Source organism: Leptonychotes weddellii, chromosome 6 (genome assembly GCF_054177405.1).
Source record: "Leptonychotes weddellii isolate Sample4059 chromosome 6, ASM5417740v2, whole genome shotgun sequence".
In the NCBI taxonomy this organism is placed as follows: Eukaryota; Metazoa; Chordata; class Mammalia; order Carnivora; family Phocidae; genus Leptonychotes; species Leptonychotes weddellii.
Window position 1 is genome coordinate 15,953,343 of NC_138374.1, and position 10,691 is coordinate 15,964,033.

At 41.1% G+C, this 10,691-nt stretch overlaps 1 protein-coding gene across 6 annotated transcripts in view; it reads right to left on the reverse strand.

The window, feature by feature from the left end:
* Window positions 1-10,691, reverse strand: part of VTI1A (vesicle transport through interaction with t-SNAREs 1A) — a 340,605-nt gene that overhangs the window by 14,187 nt on the left and 315,727 nt on the right. The window lies entirely within an intron of this gene.

Below are 10,691 nucleotides of genomic sequence, written 5' to 3' on the forward strand. Positions count from 1 at the left end.
ATTACCAACAGAAGGTGGTGTTGCTCCAGGTCCTTGCCAGAGGGCACGACCTCAAAGTCCCCTGCTGAATAGCTGTCAGAAGCCCAGCAGAGAGAAACGGTGGTGACTGAGGAGTCTCATGAATGGGGTCCATCTCTCCTGGAGACACCAGGGTCTCTCCCTGGAGTGGCAGAGCCCCCGGGAGCCCACCTGCACCGTGCAGTTTGGGTTCACACACACGCTCTCACCTGTGCTTGGCACAATGCAACCGGCTTACTCAGAGGAACAGTAAGAAGCGGCCCTGTGGAGCTCATCCTTCCTGTAAGGATGCTCTTGAACATGGTGTTTATTACCCTGAACAGCGTGTGTCCCTGCAATGAGGTCCCATGGGAAGGTGTTCTCTTGCGTCGGGGTAGGGGAAAGAGCTATGTTTTTATCTTATGGGTATTGACTCATGAAACTGAAACCATCTTCCTCTGCCAGGATGCCTCGAGATAAATTTGTGGCCCACCTCTCACAAACTTCCAAGTTTGTGTACTAACCTCACCCCTGACTTCATTTTATATATAGAAAATCTGTTGTATATATTTAGGTAATTTGCTATAAATCCTTGTGGGACCAGACAGGACAGGTTTACACATAGGCATTGAGGAACTAAGAAAACAAAAGGAATTCATGTCCTCATGGGTCGGCTACTGGAATGATTCTGGCTTTATTTTTCCTCATATCCCCAAACAATCCTGTTCCATGTGATACTTGGAAAGCGAGTTTACACGTTTACCAAAACAACAGGACATTTCCATTTTTCCCTTGAATCTCCTTTCATGGCCAGCATGGGGCGATTTCCAGAACGAACCCAAACTTGGGACTTGGGGCCTCTGGGTTCCTCCGTAGCCAAGTGGGCAGCGGATGGTGGGTGCCCTTTGTTCGGGGGATTTACTTCAATTGTCTTAACAACGTGGACCTCTTCTGTGAAAGCTGAAGACGTTCCCAGCAAATGTTGGCTGCAAATGCACCAGCCGAAATGTTACCACGGTCACGGCTCTTCCTTGAACAATCTAAAGCATATTTCTCTCTGTATATATTTGGTTTTTCAGATGCTTTAAAGCCTGGAAAACAATCATAGCGAAGGCCATTTCTGAGATGGCACTAAAAGAACCTACTCGGAGACAGATAAAAATAATGAGAATCTTTCTGTCAGGAAAGATTTAGAAAATATCACTGGCATTATTAAAATTTAATTTTTTACTCGGCTTTTTGGTTCCCCTTTCCGGTGATAATGAGCAGGACTGCACACCTCCGCCTTGCGAGCACTTGTTTTGTGCAATAAATTCAGCCTTCTAGTCTGAAGACATTTCAGACAACAGTTTTGACTGCTATAGGCTTATTTTTTACCCTGTGCTGTGCTTTGAGTCTTCCTATAAAAACCAGTTCATGAGATAATTTTCCACAAGGCCGGTGGAACTAATAAAAATCAATTTTGCCCAACTGGTTCAGAGAAATCTTGGGAATAGCCAAGGCAGAACTGCAAAAAAGGGGGGGAAAATAGAATCAATGTATTCACTAATGGTTTACTTGATAGAGAACTATCAAATTAGCTGACAGGAGATGCTTGGCTGTAGGAATTTTCCTTTCGGCCTGAACAGAACACCTTTTAAGAGTCTAGGAGAAAGCTTTTCTTCCCAGTGGTTGAAGATAACTCGAGAGTAGTAATTCTGAGTTGCCCATGCCTTGGGCGACAACAAGGCCGATTTCAGACCTGACGGATGGTGGCCTCTGTTGGAAGTTTTGTCGGACTGAGTCTTGTTGGGCTGAGCTTTACACAGTTTGCTCCAAACCCACAGGATCAGTGGGCCACGGACCCAGTGCGTTCAAATACGTCAGGTTCTTGAGACAACCTCGTACCTCCACCATGACAACCATCGGACCCCTGGTTTTGGCTTCCTGCCAAAGGAAGTGGGATTCCCCAGGGGCACCTCTTTTATAATCTGGAAACAAGAGCAGAGTACGGTGGCATGCAGAGCACATGCTCTAAAACACATGCCTTAACTACCACCTCTGTTTCATTAGCTCAGCGCGCGATGGTAGTTGCTATGTCTAAAACAAATGGCAAGCCTTTGTGCAGGGGGAAAAAAGACTGGAAGGAAATGTAGCCAAGTGTTAACAGTGTTCCTATGTGACAGGCGGTAGGTGTTTTTTTTTCCTATCTTTATGTATTTCTACATTTTCTTGAACTGTTGATTATTGCATGTATAATTATTATTTAAAATAACACTAAACTAAGAATTGAGCAAATTGAAAGAAAGAAGCCTAGTAATTTGTTCACAAGGTTATAAGAAAATGAGAGGGGATGTGTGAGAAAAAGAAAAACAATGGTAAGATTTATTTTTTTAAATCTTTTTTTGTGCCTTATACTATTTTAAGTACTTTACAAAAATTCTTTTATTGAATTCTCCTAACACATCTATGACAAAGGTATCAATGTTCTCATTTTCCAGAGGAGGAAAACTGAGGCTCAGGGAGGTTAATTTGCCCACTAGCACACACAGCAAGGCGGTGGCAAAGTTGGTATTTAAAGTCAGGCCTGATTTCAAAGACCACGTACCGTGCATGGTGTGAAGAGCAATCATGGGCATTATGTTGCATCCTACATTCTAGCTCACTTTGCATTTATGAATAAAATCAGGGATAACAACATCTGTTCTTTTTTTCCCTACCTTATAGGTTCTTGTGATGTTCAAATTAGATCATGCATGTAAAAACAGAAAATGCAAAGTTCTGCTCAAAGGAATATGGTGATGTGATAATATTTCATATTAACACTGGTGAGTTGAGAGTTGCCACAAATGTTGCTTGGATACTGATGATTTTCAAAGTAAAAAATACACTAAAATAGAATTACTACTAAAACCACATTGAACGAATTTGTTCTTGATGACTCAGAAGGCGTAAGAGGATATTGAACTATCCCACCCAGCATGAAGACCACCAATTCTCTTGCCCATAATATGCTAGCTAAAAAGCAAAGGTTGTAAACAGTATGTACATTATGATCCCAATTTTGCTAAAAGGAAAATACATACCTAAGCTTAAAGTAATGATCACGGCTAGATACTGGGATCATGCAGATCTTTAAAAAAATCTCACCTTTTCCAAATTAGTTTCTGTCATGAATATGAACTCATTTTACAATCAGAAAAAAAATTCACTCACCACATATATCTGCAAAAACAGAGAGACTACAAAATGAAATCTGAGCTTTGTGGTTGTTTGAATTCTGGTGAAATAAAAGTTGATTTGGACTGCCTCGGTCTCTTGAGAGCTTTGCCACATGCAACTTGACCGTGAATCACCAGGGGTCAAGAAACAAGAGACAACACAGTGCAGTCTGAGAAAAAGAAAACCCGCTTGGGACTGCCATGATACTGATAGGACAGTAGGGCCTGGTCTGATTTCTAGAATGACCTGATCCTGGGCATGGGGCTCTCAAGGGGACCCGGGCCTCTGGTCCAAGCACACAAGCAGTAGCTTAGCAGAAAAGTGTCACCCGGTTTGGAAAAACAAGGCCCAGTTCAGATTTCAAGCAGTGCCACCAAGGAAGCTATTTTTAAGTATCTAATTGCATTTGTAGCATCTGGCATTTTGCACGCTCCATTTTTATGACTTCAGCATGATACATGTGCCCTAAGACAAACAAACAAGAGCGATTAAGTGTGGGACCCTGGAGTCATGTTGAATATTCCCAGTATAGAAATATTATAATATGCCCTAGAGATTATTCCAGGGCCAAATAAAACATAACCCAACGTATAGAACCTCAGAACGAGGACCACTTGGCAGCCGAGGAGAACAGGGATTTACTTCATTTATTAGGCCGGTACACAGTCTCAGATGCTAACATGCACTGATAGGACATGCCAACATTTCAACTTAAAGCAAGCCTAGAGCCCATAACATCGACACTTTGCCTTTCAGCAGAAGATCACAAAAGGCACAAATCTGGGTTTCTTGTACTAATTGGGGAGGTTTTCTAATTTGCTTATGATATCTGCCTCGTGTCGAGCTAATCTTCCTCCAGTTACCTCCGCACCCTGTCTGAAGTAATCCGCTTACTCCTGGTCTGTCTGCAGTACTTTGTATCAAGTAACCCGGGCTGAAGGCACACGTCCCCGAGCCCGGGTGCTGCAGAAATGTGGGTCCGCCACCGCAGAGGCCTCGGCGGGCGGGAGCCGGGGCGAGGCGCGGGGTGCAGCCAGGCTTCCGAGTAAGTCCCCATGATGACCTGTGTGCTACAAGGCCCTCATTAACAACTGAAAGCATCATCTGGTAACTGTTTTGAAAAGGCTGCGAGAAATCATTCTGCTTTCCCAGACAGGCGGGCAGACTATTTCGGGGGTGTTCAGCAGCCGATGTCCTCATTACTATCAACATCCAAACTTGGTCTGAGAAAAACTTTTTTTCCTAAATAGAGCCCCCCGCCCTTTGTAAAGGTTCATGGAAACATGTCATGGTACAACCAGGAGGCTTCACTGATACGGGCAGGCAATGCCATTTTGGCAGATCCCGGCCCTGATCTTGACCCAGTTTTAATGCGTTAGATTTTTAAAAGAATTTTAGGGAAGGAGATGTTTTAATTTTCATAAAGCAGAATGGCTTTGAAAGCTAATGCTCATCAAACATGCTGTAAGTGCACGCACGAGTGTGAGAATCCCCGCACACAAAATCCAGGCTGGGCTGGGGCGCAACGTGGCGCGTAAAGCCTGGGATGCGGGGCGGAAAGCGTCCCAGGTGAGCTTGGCTGTGTGACCTTAGGCAGAACGCCGGCTCCTTCTGGGCGCCTGTTTCCTTATCTGCAAAGTGTAGGGTGTGGGGTGTGCAAGGACTGAGGGAATTCTAAGATTCCTTCTGCTCCTAAGAGCCTCCAGTCATTAATTAAAAGGTCCTTGCTCTTTTTCTCCTAAATGTGTCCATTCTAAACCAGCAAACCCAGCATCTCTTCTCCCCTTCTATGCAACACATATTTGAAAACATTTCCCTCACACTTTCAGAGGCAACTAAAGAGGGAAAAAGTTACATTGTTTAATCCTACTTTATAGGAGTTTGCTCTTTTATTAGAAAACAGACCCAGAACAGTGATCAGTAAGGTATATGTACCCAAAGTGGGGGGGTTGGGGGGGGTGGGAGGGGAAGGAAAAAAGAGGCTGCCTTCAAGTGCCTTGTGGAAATGTATAAAACAAGCAGCAAGATAGTCCTTTGCCAAACACTGTCATAAATTTTTTATTTGGCAGCTAACATTCTCACTAGTTTTCTTGGCAGCAATTGGGACCTTTAGCAAGAAAGGTGCAGGAGAAAAATACCTTGTTTAGAGATGTTTTCAACACTTTCTGGGATTTTTCAGAACTTCTGCCTGCAGCACATTTTTACAACTACAGTCTCCAATCATCTGACGAGTGGGCGGTGGGGTTTAAACTTTATTCTTTTTTTAAGAAAAGAAGAATATAGAGAGAAAAAGTGAACAAGCCGTGCTACCCCCCTCTGGCCTTCCACTGAGCCCATCTTTCTTATTTTTCATGGTAGGTATTTCTGATATCCAAGTGCTTAGTCTTCTCTGTCTAGACAAAAACTGAAAATAATATCAGGATGTTCCTTTTGTTGGGCCTGATACTATCTATATTGTATTCCCAGATGACGGAGATAAATGAAAGTGAAACAAGCTGACGACTAGCCCATTTTTCTTCCACAGTTCTGTCAGAAACAGGTCCCACCTGTTGCCTTTGGGTCAGTGAATGGGCGAGAAGAACTGCCCCAGATTTGTAGCCAATGTAAGCCCATGCAGAGACTTCCACAAACTCCTGATGGTGAGATGGGTGGGATGAAAGGATGAAGTCTTTCGTTAACAACCACATCCTACATACTTTATACACACACACACACACACACTTTATTTCATTTAATTTTTAAAGCTTTTCTTTTTAATCTCTACACTTCGCGTGGGGCTCGAACTCACAACCCTGAAATCAAGAGTCACATGCTCTACTGACTGAGCCAACCCAGCACCCCACAAACACACACTTCATACAGGCTAGCAAAACTCCTTCTACAGGGGGACTTCCGGCTACGAGTGAAGAGGTCAGCAAATTCACTCTCCCTAAAACAAGTATAAAACTAAAAAATTGTTTAAAAAATCCTCTCAGAAAAGAAAAAAAAAAGGCCTCTCAGTTCTCTGGATAATGACCAAAGGCAAAAAAAAAGAAATCAAGAAGTGTTTATTCATAGAAAGCTTTCGGAAGAACTTTGTGTAAGAACATCCTCACTTCTTCCCCTAGCTTTGTTGGCTAGAATGATAGTTTTACCAGGGTAGGGCTGCCAGAGACGGCTGACTTGACTTGGAGCAGAAGGCAAAACCCACGCCCAGTGGCATTCTCAGTAAAAGCAGCAAAACTGATAGGGAAATACAGAAGGAAAAACCCAAAGTTCTTTTTTTTTTTTTTTTAAGATTTTATTTATTTATTTGAGAGAGAGAGAGACAGAGCACAAGCAGGGGAGGGGCAGAGGGAGAGGGAGAAGCAGACTCTCCACTGAGCAGGCAGCCTGATATGGGGCTTGATCCCAGAACCCTGGGATCATGACCTGAGCCGAAGGCAGATGCTTAACCAACTGAGCCACCCAGGCACCCCAAAACCCAGAGTTCTGCTAGCCTGAGGTTGTGGTTCTGGTTTGGTCGGTGAGTGACAGACCAACCAAAAATGTGACAGATCCGGGAAAGGAGAGAGCCATAAGGTGTTGATCGACAAAGTATGTGCATGTGTCAGGGAGATCTGAGAGACCCCCAGTAAAAAGTCAAAGCCAAGGCAGGCTTGAGAACAGGCTGAACTTTGAATGTTTTCCTGAACCCACATATCGGTCACCTGGCAAAGGATGGAAGACTTATGGGTTCAAGGTTTTTGAGCACAACCCTTTCTCAATCACCAGGTGGCCAATAAGCTATGCACATAAAGGGGCAACCCCTAGGAAGCCAGGCTCATAAAATAAAAATAAGAAATAAAAAACAAACAGAAAAGCAACAACTAAGCAGACTGCTGGGGAGATGGGAGCCTGCAGATTACGATCAGGCAAACTATTTAAAAATATCAGAACCCTGAGCTATTACAATATATCATCTAAAATGTTTAGTTTTCAACAAAATATTATGACACGATGAAGAAAGAAAAAAGCATGCTCCATATTCAGGAGAATAAAAGCAGTCAATACAAACTGATTCTGAGTGGCTCTGATGTTGGATCTAGCAGACAAAGACTTCAAAGCAGCTATTATAAGCACTGTTTAAAGAATTAAAAGAAATTATGATGACAATGCTTCAACAAATAGGGAATCTTAGCAGAGAAAGAGGAACTATAAAAAAGGTTCTAGAGTTGAAAAATACATAAATTACATGAACACGAATCAGCGAATTTGAACACATGTCAATAGAAATCATCCAATCTGAAGATGAGAAAGAAAAAAAGTTGGATGGAAGGTGAGCTGAGCCTCAAAGCCCTGTGTGACACAACAGGCTTTACACTAGTAAGCAGACCAACATACGTGCAATGGGAGTCCCAGGCAGAGAAGGAAGAGAGAAAGTGGCAGAAAAAAATATTTGAGAAATAGTGGCTTAAAGAGAAAATCCTGAAAGCAGCAAAGCAAAAATAACTCACTATGTACAGGTAAACAGCAGGATGATTAATAGCTGACTTCTCCTCAGAAACAATGGAGGGAGAAGAGAGCGGAACAACATAGTTAAGTGGCAGAAAGGGTAAGGGTGCGGGGAAACTCTCTACCAAGAATTCCAGATCTAGCAATACTATCCCTCAAAAATGAAAGTGACAAAAAGATATTTATAGATAAATAAGGAATGAGAAAGTTTTTTTGTTTTTTGTTTTTTCTTTTTGTTAGCAGACTTGCCTTATAAGAAATCCTACATGATGTCCTTTAGGCTGAAGGGAAATGACCCCAGATGGTAACTCAACTCCACAGAAAGAAATGAAGAACACTAGAAATGGTAAATATGTGGGGAAATATAAAAGACTGCATAGCTATATATGTTCTCCTTTGTTCCCTTAATTTCCTTAAAAAACATAAAGATTGCATAAGCAATAATTATCATTTAGTATTTTGGGGTTTAGAACATACATAATATGACAATCATATCATATCTATGATAGTACAAAGGAAAAGGGAAGAAACTGGCTATATTGGAATAAAGCTGCTAGATTTTATGAAAATTAAGTCAGTAATAAGCTGAAGTAGATTGTGAAAAGTTGGGATATATATTGCAATTCCTAGTGCAGAGACTAAGAAAATAATAACCACAAATGTAGTTTAAAAACCAGCAGATAATTAAAATGGTATACAAAAAATATCTTTTTAAAAACAGAAAACTGAAAAGGGGAAATGGGAAAAAAAGACATGAGGCATATAGAAAACACAGCAAAATAACAGGCATAAATCCAACAAGATCAAAAATTGTACAAATGCTATGGGACTAAATACTCCAATCAAATGGCAGATTGTCAGACAGAATTTAAAAAATTCAACTTTTTGCTGCCTACAAGAAACACAATTCAGATTCAAAAACACACATTGGTTAAAATTAAAGGTGGAAATATATATATATATATATATATTTATACCATGCAAATAGTAACCATGAGAGAACTGGAGTGCCTACGCTAATATCAGACAAATGGACTTTAGGATAAGAAATATTCCTAGAGACAAAGAGAAACATTACATAATAAATATGAAAGGGTCAATGCACCAGGAAGATATGGCAATTATAAACATATACATACCTAACAACCATTTCCTAAAATACATGAAGCACAAACTGACAGATGAAAGGAAAAAGTTCAATAATTACCCTTGAAGATTTCAATACTCCTCTCAAAAAACTCATAGAAGGGGTGCCTGGATAGCTGAGTTGGTTAGGCATTGACTCTTGATCTCAGCTCAGGTCTTGATCTCAGGGACGTGAGTTCAAGCCCTGAGTTGGGCCCCATGCTGAGCATGGAGCCTACTTAAAAAACCCCAAAAAACTACTGATAGAATAACGAGACAAAAAATCAGTAAAGATATAGAAGGCTTCAACACTATCAGCCAACTTGACCCAATTAACATTTATAGAACACTGCACTCAATGACAGCAGAATACATGTTCTTTTCAAAACCACATGGAATATTCTCCTGCATAGACCACATATAGGCCATAAAACAAGTCTCAGTAAATTGAAAAGTACTGAAAGAATAAAAAGTGTGTTCTCCAATCACAACAGGACTAAATTAGAAATTGACCACAAAAGAAAGTAATTTGGGAAATCCCCAAATATTAGAGACTTAAATAACACACTTCTAATGAACCTATGAGTCAAACAAGAAATTACAATGGAAATTAGAAAATGCTTTGAAATGAATGAAAACAAAACTATCCATATTTGTGGGATGCGACTAAAGCAGAACTTAGAAGGAAATTTAGAAAAAAATTAGAAATGAGAAAAAAAGAAAAGTTACAAATCATTAATCTAAGCTACTATACTAACAAATTAGAAAAAGAGCAAATCAAGCCCAACACAAGCAGAAAAAAGAAGGGTTAGAGCAGAAATCAATGAGATAGAAAACAGAACACAATACAGAAATTTAATGAAATCGAAAGTTGGCTATTTATTTATTTATTTTTGAGAGAGAGAGAGAGAGAGAGAGAGAGAGAGAGCATGGGCAGGATGAGGGGCACAGAGGGAGAGGGAGAGAGAGAGAATCTTAAGGAAGCTCCACTCAGCGCAGAGCCCGACCTGGTGCTTGATCTCACAACCCTGAGGTCATGAGCTGAGCTGAAATCAAGAGTCGGATGCTTAACTGACTGAGCCACCCAGGCACCCCTAAAGTTGGCTTTTTTGAAAAGATCAATGAAACTGATAAACCTAGCTAGAATAACCAAGAAGAAAAACATACAATTACCAATACCGACAATGAAAAAGGAACATCTCTACTGACTTAACAAAAATTAAAAGAATTATAAGGGAATATTCTGAATAACGTTATGCTAAAAAATTAGACAATTTAGGTGAAATGAACAAATTCCTAGAAATATATGCATTATCAAAACTGACTCTGGGGCGCCTGGGTGGCTCAGTTGTTAAGCGTCTGCCTTCGGCTCAGGTCATGATCCCAGGGTCCTGGGATCGAGCCCCGCATAGAGCTCCCTGCTCCATGGGAAGCCTGCTTCTCCATCTTCCACTCCCCCTGCTTCTGTTCCCTCTCTCGCTGTGTCTCTGTCAAATAAATAAATAAAATTTAAAAAAAAAAACAACTGACTCAAGAAGGCATAGAAAAACTGAATAGACCTATAACAAGTAAATAAATTGGATTAGTAATTTAAAATCTTCCCACAAAGAAAAGCCTGGCACCAGATGGCTTGAACAATGAATTCTATTGCATAAATTTATTTATTTATTACAGAGAGAGAGAGCGTATGTGCAAGTGGGGGGAGGGGCAAAGAGAGAGGGAGAGAGAATCCTTAAGCAGACTCCCTGCTAAGCTCAGAGCCTGAGGCGGGGCTCAATCCCATGACCCCAAGATCATGACCCAAGTGAAAATCAAGAGTGGGATGCTCAACAGACTGAGCCACCCAGGGTCCCCTCTATTGCATATTTAAAGAAGTAATACTGATCGATTTTCTA